Consider the following 14,524-nt stretch of genomic DNA (forward strand, 5'->3'; position numbering starts at 1 on the left):
CTACAGGCTTCCCTCATTGACTTGTAAACGGGTCCCATATGCCCTGGTCTCTGTCTAGGTGTCTTAAGATTCCATTTTTCCCCGTCATTCGGCCACCTCTTTATGTAGTGTGCTTTGTTCCTTTGGCAAGTGATTTTAGTGAATCACTGTAGCTGGTTTTGACCGCAAGGGCCAGTTTTGTTTTGTTCTTTTTGTTTGTTTTTTGTTTTTTGCTCCCCCTCAATAGAAAAAACTGTCAGTAGGATTATTTTATTAAAGCACAAATCAGAACTAATGAGAACCACCCCAAAAGCAAAAGATGTGAAAACTCTCATTTCTCCAAGGAATCATAGTTGAGGAAGAATGACCAGAGTCTTTATGTTGTCCAGTTAGAATGTGGAGTGTTGGAGCTGAGGGTGCTGGGAGCTGCAACTTGCAGACCCTGAGCTGCTTGCAAGCCCTCAGCGCTTCCAGACCACAGCATCCCCGATGAGTATGATTTATAATGTGGTATATTTTCTCAATCTAATTATTTTCACTTTCCATGACTCCTTTTACCTGTCTATAAAATGGGCTTCTTTTTCATTCTCTGATACTGTTTTAAAAAAAAAAAAAAGGTGGAGGAGCACATGCATGGAGAGGTTGTAGCTCACTTTTATCTTAATTACTTCCTGATGATGAGAAAGTTAATCTGAATGGAGGAGGAATGGTTCTTTTTCCTGTGTTCCTGTGTTGGAGGTCAACACTTCCAGCCATCAGTCTCTTAGGAGGACGATGGATGTAAATTGGGGTTTAGTGGGCTGAGGGTTCTTTCGCCCAGGAGAAAATGATGCTCATTTTTGAAATGTTGATTCCTAGTTCATCTTCTCACAAAAAATTCAAGGCAAGAGAGAGAGTTCTCATCCAATAGAGACTCATGGGCCGATTCTAAGACAACAACCCGACCAAAAGACATAGACCCTTAAAGAACAATTCTTACCAAGAGATCCTGCCGAGGGACACAATTTCCAGTTTTGAGCTCTCCGGCAGCCAGGCAGAGAGAAGCCTGGGACTTACCGGGCCTCCTGGACATGTGGCAAAGTCTCGTGCTAATCTTTGAAGAAATAGAACTTGCCCTGGGTGGGCCCCCCGCTCCTCCAGGTGGGTTTTGGACTGGGATGCAGCAGCCAGTGCATTGGCGCAGGTGCATGGCTCCCTGCAGGCGCGGGAGCCTGGTGTCCCCGCGGGAGGAGGGCCTGTCCTCCCACTGGAGCTGGTGCGTCCTCCTAGCAGAGGAGAGTGGTAGTTTCCCTGTCTGCCATCAGAAGAAGCAGGGAAAGAGGGAAGAGGAAAAAGCTTTTGTGGGGGGGACAGAAAGAAGCAATCCTGTACCCTGAGAGCGAGCTACAGTAACTCCCGGGAAATCACCATGAGGGGACAACTTGCATTTGGACAAAGCGGGGTTTTCTTTTCCCCTTAAAACCAATGACCTCCTTGCTTTAGAAGTAAAGCTGCTGAAGGGGATTCATCTAGGTGCAGCCAGGGGATTTTGTGGCAAATAACGAATGAAAAAAAATGGGGGTGGGGGACATCTAAGAGGTTATTGCGAAAAGGTGAGACAACAGCTAAATCAGCGATGACAAACAGGAAATAAACGGTGGTGCGTTGAGTCGACTCACACACCTTACAGAAGCCAGGCCCTCTTAGTCTCCCCAATAGAAGTGCGATCCTCTTTCCCATATACTTTAATACTCTGCAGCAAAGAAAATATGCTTATCAGCAACACATTCTCTGAGTCGCCAGATAAAAGGCTGCAGCAATTGGAAGAAATTTATCTCTAAAATGTTTCTATAATGCTTGGTGACAGAGCCGTAACCACTGAGGGCTTCTCCAGTATGTATTTTTTTTCCTATGGATGAAGCAAGAATTGTAAAGGATTTTCCATGATGCCTCTAGAGAACAATGCGGGCATGCGAACGCCGAGCCTGGCATTGCGTCAAGCTCTGCCAACGCTTTTGGGAACCCGAGGTGTCGTGCGCACGCATTAAGCAAGGGGGTCTTTTATTTGCTAGGAAATTCAGTACAGTCTGACAGTTTGCATGATGCTCCCAAGCTGAATTTGTTTCCCTGGAGTTCTCCCTCTTATCTCCCTGTGTGGCCTCTCACGCCAGAAAAATGCCAGGAAGGGACAAGTTCACCGAGAGTTCAGAATAAGGAAAGACGCCTATCCGTGGGCTTCTATGTGGGATAACCAGGTGAGCCATTTCTAGGGGGAGGAAGGGTCTACACTGAGCAGGCAACAAATGGGTCACTTTGCTGCCATTCTTGTCTGCCCTCCCTGCATCCCTGTAGAAGTGTTTTTATGAACCTAGCAGCATATAAACCGGCATTCAATCAACACTTTGATGATGGGCCAGCAGACACTTGGAATGCCTAGGAACAGCAGTCCCCAAGCCATCCACAGCTTCCCCAAGGAAATGGAAAGACTTAGCAGCAAGAACCTGAAGGGGCCTGTCCCGGGAAGGTCAGGAGGAGAGCACAAAGCCCTGTGGGTCACAGTCATTTCCCCCTTTGGAGCTGCTTCTCTCTGTTTAAACAAAACAACCTTGGAGTCATCTCCCAACAACTGCATCTCCATCGGACACATTTGCAGTTTTCATCAACCTTCCCTGGTGCTGGCCAAATACTTGGCCGTTGATATAGGACTTACTATTTTCTAAGACACCTGAAATTCCTCTGGAAGGTGTCAAATAAGCAAAAGGTTCTTTTGGGTTCCAACCACCTCTGTGAGTATCCATACTGAAGTGGTGTCTTTCTAATAGATCCAGTTAACTTTCAAATGTTAATTTACTTATAGGGTTATCACTAGGGACTTGGTTTGTCTCTGGTTGACAGCTTCTCTTTGATGTGAATTTTGTTTGTTGTTGTTTTTGAAGATTTTCTCTCTTTCATTCTGATCTGGTCATTCCTGTAACATTGTTTAATAATCTCAAACATTTTCTCCCCTTCATTACTGTAAGTGAGCCTGCCATTTTGACATCCTAAGCGGCCTATTTGATCACAGCCATGGAAATATTAATAAATATTAAGCACTGTTTAAAAAAAAAGAGAGAGAGAGAGGGCAGAGCCACGATGTAGCTGGCTAGGCCTTTGCCTTCGGGCCAGCATCTTATATAATGCTGGTTTCCAATCCCAGCTGCTCTGCCTCTGATCCAGCTTCCTGCTGATGGCCTGGGAGGACGGCAGACAATGCTTGGGCTCCTGGAACCTGGAAGAAACTCCGGGCTGCTGACTTCAGAGTCACAGCTGTTTGCAGAGTGAACCAGCAGATGGAAGATCTCTGTTTGTCTCTCTCTCTCTCTCTCTGTAACTCTGCCTTTCAAATTAAAAAAAAAAAGATAAATATTTAAATCTTTAAAAACATTAACAATAACAACATGGAGGTTACATTGTTTGGGGCCTGTTTTGGATAATCTCTTACGTTACCTCTTTTACCTCACCCATTTGTGAAACTGAGATTTCTCCTGCCAATTGCATAGATATACTCTGAAGCTTTGATGAGTGTGTGCACAGGAAGCCTTTAGCACTGCCCAAACCTGGTTCAGCAGGGTCTCCATCACCTTGCATTTCTGGGATCTGGAGGGATCTTAGTAACTTTCACTGAGTCTCCTGGCTACCTTCCCTGACTCGTTTGCCCCAGACCCTTGCAGTGTGTTTGCTCTGAGCTACAGCAGCCCTTGTCATCACTCTGCTGTTCACACTAGGACTCTGAGGCACCAAACTTGTGGCACAGCCATTCCACTCATAAGACCCTACCTCATTTTAAGTAGTAGGAATAACAGCTATAGTGGGGGGCATGTCTGTTATAAACAGACCTTGCAAAACCTTTGAGGGCAGCTCTTGATTTCTCATCCTCTCTCTTGAAGTCAAAGCCCTGGGGTTTTGGTCTGCACCTGCCACAGCAGAGAGCAGGAGGGACAGGTGAATTGGGAAGAATGCCCCCCTAAGGATGAACTCTAGAGGTTCATGTTGACTTGTCTGACTCTAAGACTCACACAAGAGCAGATCCCCATTTTCTGTCCGTATTTGTGTCTCTTTTGTTAGACTGGAAAATACACTGAGGAAATGACATGGCTTTACTCATACCTGTCATGTTAGTGTCTGTAATGGTACCTAGTGCATACTAAGTGCTCATTAAATATCATAGAGCAGTGGAGGTCTGGGGCAACACTGAAGCTGCCAGTTGGAATGCCTATAAAGGGCATATTGGAGTGCCTGGCATCCAGTCCCAGATCGGCTTTTGATTCCAACTTCTTTCTGATGCAGACCCTGGGCAGCAGCAGGTAACGGGTCAAGAACCTGTGTCCCTAAGTCCCATATTGGAAACCCAGGTTTAGTTCTGGGCTTCTGACTTTGATCTGGCCCAACCTTTCGTGTTACAGGCGTTTGGGGAGTGAATGAACAGGCACTGGAAGAGCTCTAACTCTCCTTCTCCCTCTGTACTGTGCATTTAAAAAGAGAGAGCATTCTAACAGAAAAGGAACAAAAAATAAAAATTGTCTTTAGTATTTATTTTATTTGTTTGAAAGATTTGTAGAAAAGGAGGGGTGAGAGTAGAGACAGAGGGAGAGATCTTCCATCTGCTGAATCATTCCCCAAATGACCACAGTGGCTGGGGTTCGGCCTTGCTGAAGCCAGGAGCCAGAAGCTGTGTGTGTGTGTGTGTGTGTGTGTAAGGTAGAAGATGAAGGCATTTCTGTACCAAGGAATGACATAATATGTGTTGGAGCCTCCACAGATTCCATGTAATTGTGGCCATAATTCATGTAACATCACCCGTTCATGGAAGTCTCAGGGCCCGGGAGCTGTTATGGTACTGAGCCTTTCCAGGTAGGGGGCTGGCATGACCACTCCCATTAGAGAATCAGAGACTATTGTTTTGACTCAAATCCTACACTCTGCTGTAATCTAACGTTGTACACTCTTAATTCAGAGTGACTTATTCTCCACCTCCAGCTCCTGGCCAAATGCTTACTGACAAGACCAGTCAGCAGGAGACAGGGTGCCCAATTATGTTTATAAGCAGTGCCACTGTTCATGGCTCAAGAAAGTTCCAAGCTTTCTCTTTTCCTCTGCCTCTGGTTGTTTTCAGCAGTGATCCACATCCTCCTCTGTCTTCTCCATAGTTAGATGCTAAATGAAGGTGCAGTCTCTGGGCACTGTTATTTCCAAACTGGTTTGCAATGTGGCCATAAAGGCTATGTGTCAGTAAAGAGTAAGTTCAGACTGATCCTTCCCCCTGAACTCTCACAGCTTATTTTGAGGAAAATAGCATAATAAATCATTGTACTGTCATTTGGGCTTACAGAGCAAGACAGCTGTTCCTCTTGGAACAACGTTCAATTGTAGGTCAGTTGATTATTCAACTTCTTAGGGATCACAGACACAGGTGCACCTGCACACCCCTGCATGCTACAACAAGGCTCCTTCTGAGGCCAGAACTATTTCTTGAGATGAAATGAATGGATCTCCAAGCATGAGGGACTTATGCACGGAGTTCGTCTTGATTAATGTTTTATCTTCAAAAAACGTTATTAGTGATGATGTGAACTAGCATAGAGTTTATTATTTGGTAGTGAATTAGATGATTTGTGGGCATAAATTAGTCAAATGAATGACTCTCCACTGATATATACTGGCCAACTAATGCATCTTCTCTGCCAGGCAGCTGCTTTTGTTGAGTTAGCTGGGGTCTGTTTCCAAGAGCCCCTCAAGGAGCAGTAGTAATGATGGGCATGGAAGTCCCTGAACATATCTTCAATCAGAAGACATTTTTAGAGCTGTCAAATCTCATCCGAGATGGGACTCCCTAATACATTCGCCTTACTTGACATCAGGGAATCATCTTTTCAGGCAGGCTTTTCAGAAAGTCCAGTGTCAAGCCCCCATCGCTTTAGAATTTTTAATATACTCTGAGAAGCTGGATTTCTTTCTTTCTTTCTTTCTTTCTTTCTTTCTTTCTTTTTTTTTTTTTTTTTGCCTTTCAATAAGGGAACAATTTAGCTTGTTTGCCACGTGGCCTATTAGGAGGTTTCAGTGGTCTGTCCTTGGGAGCTATATCTACCCAGAACCTCAGAATGTGACATGACTTGGGATACAAGTTTTGCTGATTTTATTAAAGCAGAAATCTCCAGATGAGCTAGCCTTGGGGTAGCTGTTTGGACCCTAAATTTGATGACAAGCGTTTTTGTAGGAGACAGAAAAGGAGAAAACATGGAATTATAGAGGATACCAGTGGTGATGGGGACAGAGATTTGAGTTATGCTAGAGATACCTGGAGGCAGATGAGGAGGCATATTCTTCTTTTAAAAATTCTGAAATGAGAGTGTGTGTGTGTGTGTGTGTGAGAGAGAGAGAGAGAGAGAGAGAGAGAGAGAGAGAAGGAGAGAGAGTGTCCTCACACCTTGGACTTGGATTTCTGGCCTGCAGAGCACAGGATGATACATTTCTATTAGTGTAAGCCGCACAGTCTATGGCAGTTTATCACTCTGGCTCCAGAAGATGAATACAAGTACAAAATTCTTTGAGAATCATAGCTATAATGAATGGCAGAATGCTTGGGGCTTTGTGTTTCCCAGTATCCTCACCAAAGGGTCTGGAGTTGTTTGGCTGGTTTGTCCAGATTTTATCATCTTCTGCTGGGTCCTAATGAGCCGTTTAGACTCCCCTCAAAGCCGAGTATATAACTGGTAGGTTCGGGTCAGCAGCTGATTATAAGTATAATGAGTACGTGACACAATTTTTCAACTAATGAACAAATTGTCTCTAATACCTTTTTCACTTAGAGTTCACCTTCTTGAAAAATCTGAAACAAGGAACAACACCGAAGGCACAAACAATAATTAACTCCTAGTAGTAGTGTGGGGCCAAAAAGTCCGGTTTGGTTATCAGTTCTCTGAGTATCCAGGAGATTAAACATTTGATTAAACATATTTCAGCAACAGAAACTACTGAAATGGCTTTTGAACTATTTCAGTCATGTAGCTGTGTATTTACCTTCTACCCATTGAAACAATATCCTGTACTCAGCTCACTTGTTTATGTGCTTGACGAAATTGGGTCTCTACAACTATTCATTCCACCCTTTCTTGAATATCAAGGAAATGACTCAATTCCAGAAATATTTGGCTAGTACCAACCACATCTCTGTATACTATTCAAGTTGAGTGGGTTGGGGCAAAAGTATAAGGCCAAGATTCCAAATGCTTCCAGCTTAACTGAAGTAGGAGAAATACAAGTAGATACATACACCACCCTAGGGACACTTAGGGAGACAACAAGGTAATGTGTTGCATTGTGGATTTTCCTTTTTGTCTGGGAAATCCTTCTGGGTATATTCCTCAGCTTTCTACCCCCTCCACCATCCATTACATAGAAAAGCCATGAAGGTCTGAGCAGAGGCCTCGTTTCTTTTCCCTTTGGTTCCCTGGGCAAGAAAGGTCATCCTTTAGGATTTCAGTTACCAACCAGATTTCCAGATATTCATCTTCATACCAGAACTTTTCTCTGAGCCCTGTACTGCTGTGTGTGACTATGAGACATTGCCCGGATGTGTCACAGGCACCCCATGCTCTCAGGCACAAACAAAACTCGGGATCTCTGATCATGTTTCCATGTCCTATTCTTAAGAAAGACAAAGAAAAAAATCAAGGAGTTATCTTTGATAGTTCCCTCTCCGATACTGCTCATTAATCTTAATTATTCTCAAATCATCTGTTTCTCTCCATTTCCACTGCCAACCTCCTAGTCTAATATATTACAACCTACTCATAGAAGTGAGTTCCCCTCACCATCAGCAAGTCATGAATCTCATTCACCTTGAAGGCGACAAGATTCTACAAGTACCAGACCAAACAGCCAAGATCACATGTCCTTCTTAGAACTCTGCCTTCCATAGATCTCAAATGTAACTTATTTCCTCTGGGAAAACTTGCCCAGTTCATCAGGCTCTCAAAATACTACACATCTGCTATTCATAGACAATATCACAAGTTTAAGTTGGGTATAGGGCTAACCAATTAACATGTGACTCTCCAATTGTCAGTTCCTGAGAAACTGCTTTGTTTGTCCAAGCACCAGGTTAGAACATTAAAAAAACTCAAAACTCTTTGTTAAGTAAATAGAAGAGCCAAGGGAACTGTATTTTGTTATTTGCCTATGCTTTGTTGTCTTGATCCCTCATCCAACAATCAGGGAAAATCTCATTCTGGGCTATTTATTGTATATGTTGCCTCCCACCTCTACTGCATGAATGCCAGCCACAACCGATGAGTGCAACTTTTATTGAGAAAAATAAAAGGCACTGATCTTTTATTCAGCAGCGTGCTCACACACAGAGACATCATGGCTTCACAAAGGCTTAACCACAACAGGTTCTCCAGACTGGCATGTTGGAGGAAGCCAGGGATAGGGTGGTAGTCTGGACCCCAACAAAGTCATACTAATGATGGTGCAGCAGCTTAAAGTCCTACATAGGAGGCCTGCATTTTAGAGTTACTATGTTGGAGTCCCAACTAATTCACTTCCCATCCAGCTTCCTGCTGCTGTGCTTGGAAGGCGCAGACAATGGTCCAAGAACATAAGTTCACAGCATACACAGAAAGCCGTGATGGAGTTTCTGCAACTCGCTTTGGTCTGATGCATCCATGGCTATTTGGGGAGTTTGGAGCTTGAATCAGCAGACTGAAGTCTTTCCCACTTTTTTTTAATCTCTTTCCCTACCCATTCTGTATGGCTTTTACAACTTTTAAGGAAATTATAGTAATAGATTAATTGTTACCTTTTTATTGGATTGAAAATTAGCTTCTATTCAAGGGATCTATATATTAAATCATAAACAGTTATGATTGCCTCATATGGCAATTATTCCCAGATTCATAGTTGGGCAGTTTTAGAAAATAAACACCGGTTTGGATAACTGGTGCCTGCAAGACTTAATTCCTAAAAGTGTATACTGATCCTGTACCAGCGAGTGTGACAGTTTGACAGCAGAATCACCTAGAAGTCTGTCACAACACAGACTGGAGGTTGCGGGGGGCGGGGGCAGCTATTGGGGCAGTGGTTAAGATGGTAAGACACACACAGCCCACATCAGAATGCCTGATAGCAAGCTCTGGCTCTGCTCCCAAGTCCAGCTTCTTATTCATGTTCAGAGATCTGCCTCAAATATGATTATGTGACATGAACCCTCAAGGAGTCGAATAACTTTCCCATTTCCATCTCTATGGCTCTTGCCTGGACTTCAGCTGTATCCCAAAGGCTTCTGGCTGGCTGTTGTTTCAATGCTAGGCTTGCCTCACTTATGATAACCAGCAACATTGAAATTCTGTTCTTTTTCAAACTTTGTCTTCATATGATTCACCCTGACTTGAGAGGTTTCAGGGACATATTTAAGGTTTATCAAGATATAACTCTTTTGCTTTCTGTTACACTTTTCACTAATTTTTAGTGAAACTTTTTGCTACTACAAGGAAATCTGCTCTTCCCGTCCCTTAATTGCTTTACTACTGTTTCTCTTCCTTTCCCTTTTCTACTCATGAATTACATTAATTCTCTTTCTTAAAAACCAGCATAGAGCACTCTGTGCAATTTCTCCTGACTAACTTCTAGTGTTGTTCCTTGCTCTTTGGCAAGTTAATAGTATATTAGTTTATGTGTTACAAGTTGTTCTGTACAAGTGTTCTTCAGTTGTTCAGTTAGTGTTTTCTATATATCACTTAAGAACAGATTGTCTTTGTTTCATTTGCTAAATTCCCATTGGAACTCTCTTATTCATTTACTCATTCTTTGTATTTGCATGAAGCATTTACTATGTGTCAGTCAGTGGTCATATCTAGCTGCTGTCAACAGAAGGTTGGTTGCTTTCATAAACCTCACATGGCACGAGGTCTTCTAAGGCAAGATTTGGGCTTGGATTTGGGTTGTTGTGAGTCCCTGAATTGACTTGTTTGGCAAGTCTGCAGTGCAGGCTAGATGAAGAGATAAGAATAAGCTTTGTGGGAAGTCAGTGTGTTTTTGTGATTAGGGTGCTGGACTGGAGAGGGTTAAGGAGAGGCTTGTTGAGGAAGTGGATCTGAACTCAACGTAACATTCATATTAGTGATCCTCTGGGACAATATGAGATGAAATAGAGAGTTCATTTCCAACAGTTTTGCCTAAAGTAGGGGCATCAACATTACATTTTCAACAGGCAGAGATTATATAAGAGTAATCAAAAATCATAGAGTGGCTTTCTGAATCCATCCAACTTGGAAGTTCAATGACTTTAAGTAGCATCTTTGTTCCTTGAGTCCTCTTGTCTATAAAAAGTAGTTATTAGACTTGATACATTGATGAACCTGTTAACCAATTTTATAAATCAAAATGAGTTGCTTGGACAATTATAACATTTCATATTCAGACACTGCCATTGTCTATTCATGACATTGTCTATATAGAAGGGTAACAATGGCAAACAACTCAAAGCTCAGAAATTCTTTCTATATACTGGAGCTGGTATGCATGTTGAAGCTAGGATAAAGAAAATGAAAGTTAAGCAGAATTATGCCATTTTTCTCATTCTAAGCAAAATCTCCTTCATAAAGACAAGCCCTCCCAGTACTGCAGTGCTAAACACACCCAGGTTCTTTCCACTCCCTTGTTCACTCTACTGCTCTCCAGATTCCGTCTAGAGCAGCAGAAAGGACCAGATGTTCTGGGCCTTTGGTAAGTTTGTTCTGCATGAAGGGAGTAGACTCTAAGATCCCTGGGGAACGCCTTAGAGACCAGAGCTGAACATCAGATTCGGGGAGGTAACTATTAAGAGAAAAGTAGGGTACCTCCATCAAATGTTCCCTCAGCGTTCTGCCTTTTCTTTTCTGCTCCTTTCTCGCTGTCTCCTTTACCTTGGCTTCACTAGAGTAATACAATGGCTAACAGTTGGGTCCATTGGTGTAGTCATTCATAACACAGTGTTAGTGCTTAATAAATATATGCCATAGCTTTAAAAATCTCCAAACATACTCACACTCATGGACCTTTCCTGCCCTCTTTCCATTGTTGCTAGAGGAGCTTTCTAAATACCAATCCCTATGTGGGTGGTAGGGCCCAAGTGCTTGAGCTGTCATCTGCTGCTTCCCTGGCTGTGCATCAGCAGGAAGCTAGACTGGAAGCAGAGCCGAGCCTCAAGCGCAGGCAATCTGATATGGAATGTGGACATTCCAAGCAGCAGTCAAACACTTTCCTTTCCCAGAAGCCTCCATGTAACCCAACCGAGAGGCCATTCTCCTTGAGTTATTCTCCCTCACCTTGGTGGTGAGACACCAGGGCCAGTCCAAGATGGGACAGACCGAGGAATATGGACAGCCTTACCATCTCCTTATACTCCCTAAGCAATGGGGAAAACAGCTGTGTTAAGAATATTCGAAAAGTTTGTGGAAAAGGCATGAACAAAAAAACTATGTATGGCTTTCAATTTTTTTTTCACTTGAAAGAGAGAGAGAGAAAAATTCTGAAGGGAGTGGCATTTCAACTAAGTCTTGATGGACTCAACTATTCAAAAGAGGGAAAGAGAATACTATTTCCATTTTATTCATATCTCATAAGACCTAGCACAGGGCCTAGTGTGGTAGCCCAACAGGCTAATTATCTGCTTGTAGTGCCAGTATGCCCTATTGATGTCGGTTTGACTCCTGACAGCTCCATGTCTGATCCTATTCCTTGCCTATGGCCTGGGAGGGCAGCAGAAGATGACTTGGGACCTTGGGTTCCTGCAATGACATGAGAGATCTGGAGGAGGCTCCAGGCTCATGTCTTGTGGGTCAGGATCAGCTGAGATCTGTAGCCATTTTGAAGAGTGAACCAGCAGATGGAATATCTCTGTATCTCGTTTTCTCTCTGTAAATCTGCAATTCAGTAAAAATAAAAATAAATCTTTAAAAAAGAAGAACATAGCACGATAAGTCTGATGAGTGTTTAGTCCAAGTTGCAACAGCTCAAAGGTCAAGTTCCTAAACAAATGGGAAATAAGCCAACTTGATTAGAAACAAACCATCAGCTTAGTTGGTGATCACATTTCAGTGTAAGGAATTCTGAGATAATGAGACAGCTTGAAGATTTTGCCAAGATTTGTGACCTTGCTAAGAAAAATGAGACCCTGTATCAGGAAGCCAAATATTGTGGTTTGCTTGATTTTCTTAAAATAAATATTCCAGCCTTACTCCATCCAAATAAATCAAAGTGGTATCCCTGGGAGACCCAGGCGCTGCAATTCTTGGCAAACTTTTGGGAGGTCCTTCTTGAACTGCTGTTCAAAGCCTATGGCATTTTCTTTTAAGTATCTTCAGAGAATATACACTTGATTTCTGAGACAAGAAAGCCCCAAAGAGGTCAGTCTTGCTGAGTGGGACTGGTTTGGGAGAAGGGGTCCAGCTGTTCCCTGACCCTGATTTTCTTTTTTAATATACATTTGTTCTCAACATTCCAAAAGGGGAATTTAAAACAAAACAACACTCTTTAGCGTCATCAGAATATGTGTATGACCTCTTGAGGTGACTTTTTGAAGGTCAAAGATTGCACGGCAACTTACAGCTGCAGCCTAAGCACAGCTCCTGGAGTCTAACTGGGTTCTGAGAGAAATAGGGGCGCGTGCTAAGCCCGCCCCTTCTCTGTTTTCTGGCAAGCATTGGCTTTCCAGGCGGTTTGCAGTGGGTTGTGTGCCTATGCTAGGGCCTGCTTCTACAAAAGCTGTTCTTGAAGCGTGGCGCTCTCACACGTGGCCCTGGGAAAAGGCACGGAGGACAAACTCGCTGGTCTCAGGGGCAGGGAATGTCAGGCATGCCCTGGGATCTAGCAAGAAAGAGAATTCGTCAGTCACCAGATGGGACTGGGATTGACCCAATCCGGCTGCTGCAAAGAAGACTGGTGAGGACCCTCGGGTGGTGAAAGGATATGAGGAAAACGGAGCGAGTCTGAGTCACAGGTGCTGGGCAGACCCCGGAAGTCGTGTTCAGAGCGGCTGGCGAGGGAGGCTTGAGAGCCAAACGAGGATGAGTCACTGGGCAACACGCTGCAAACAGCAGCAGGTCTCAGAGAGGACGTGGGTGGCCAGAGGCACGACTGGAGATCTGTGGGTAGTAACCTGAGTAACAGAGAGGAGGAGGAGGAAATCAGGGGCCTTATGCCTTCGTGAAAGCTCTGCTTCGTGAATGCTGAGAAATCGTGTTTTCCAGGGTTTGATTGCCTTAGGTTTGGGCACTTGGCTCTATTCTGATTTTTGATTTATCCAGATCTATGCTTTTCCTTGAGTGACTGTTTCCAATCTGTATCCTCCAGGGAACCCCCTTTTTTCAGATTTCCATTTATGTTCATTTTAAAGGCAGATTTTATAGAGAGAAAAAGAAAGAGAGAAAGATCTTTCATCTGCTGGTTTACTCCCCAAATGGCCACAGCGGCTGAGCCGATCTGAAGCCAGGAGCCAGGAGCCTGCTCTGGGTGGCTAAGCACGTGCAGTGGTCCAAGGAGCTGGGCCATCCACCTGTGGCTTTCCCAGGACAATATGCAGGGAGCTGGATCAGAAGCGGAGCAGCTGAGACTCAAACTGATGCTCTTATGGGATGCTAGCCACCACATGGGCCCTGTTAGACACACTTTGGGGCTTATTGAAAGTTCCCTTTTAGTATCGATTATTCTTGAGAAAGGATCTCCCTTAAATCCATCTAAATCAATAGCTCACACAAGGAACAAGAATATGGATTTAATGACCATTTGAGAATTAGCAATATGACTTGAAAACAAAAATCATTTAAAAAAATCAGCATGAAGCTTAAAATGCAACTAATTTCACACTTCTGAATATGGGTTTTCAAAAATATGAGGAGGTTCAGAAAGTTCATGGAAAATTAAAAGAAGTTTATTTTGGTACAAAATAATTTAAAAACTTAAAGTCCATATGTTCTGACAGCTTTTTAATATAAAACGGTTCCTATTTCTATGTGTAATCATTTTTTTATAAATACTCCCATATGTGAAGAACAGTGCTGTTATTTCTGGTGCTGTGATAAAATATTATAGCTGACCAGTTGGTGGAGCAGTTACATTTCCAGAGTTCTCAATGGCCATTTCACTTAGGTGCTAATAACTTAGAGTCAAAAAAAAAAAAGAGAGAGAGAGAGAGAGAGATCATTAATCCTTTCAGGAAAAAACCAAGTTCATCACAAACTTTCAGAGGAAATGATAGTGACTTCAACAACATCTAGCTCATTCAAGATGATCTGCAATTAAAGTGGTGATGCCACTTAGGGCAATAGGATGGCACTCTCTGAACTCACCTGGCTGAGGTCTGTCCAGTCCCAGCAAAGCCCCACTTCCCGGGTGGGTGGGAGTAAGGCATCGCCCTGGGGCTCCAGCTCCTGATGCACAAGGTTTATATAAATTTTAATGGCAACCTAGTTACCCTTTTACAGGATCATACAGTTCAGTGCCCAGTGTAATTATTAGCTGCTGTAGGTAAGTGCCAGGAAAACTGTGT

This window comes from Ochotona princeps, chromosome 6 (genome assembly GCF_030435755.1).
Source record: "Ochotona princeps isolate mOchPri1 chromosome 6, mOchPri1.hap1, whole genome shotgun sequence".
In the NCBI taxonomy this organism is placed as follows: domain Eukaryota; kingdom Metazoa; phylum Chordata; class Mammalia; order Lagomorpha; family Ochotonidae; genus Ochotona; species Ochotona princeps.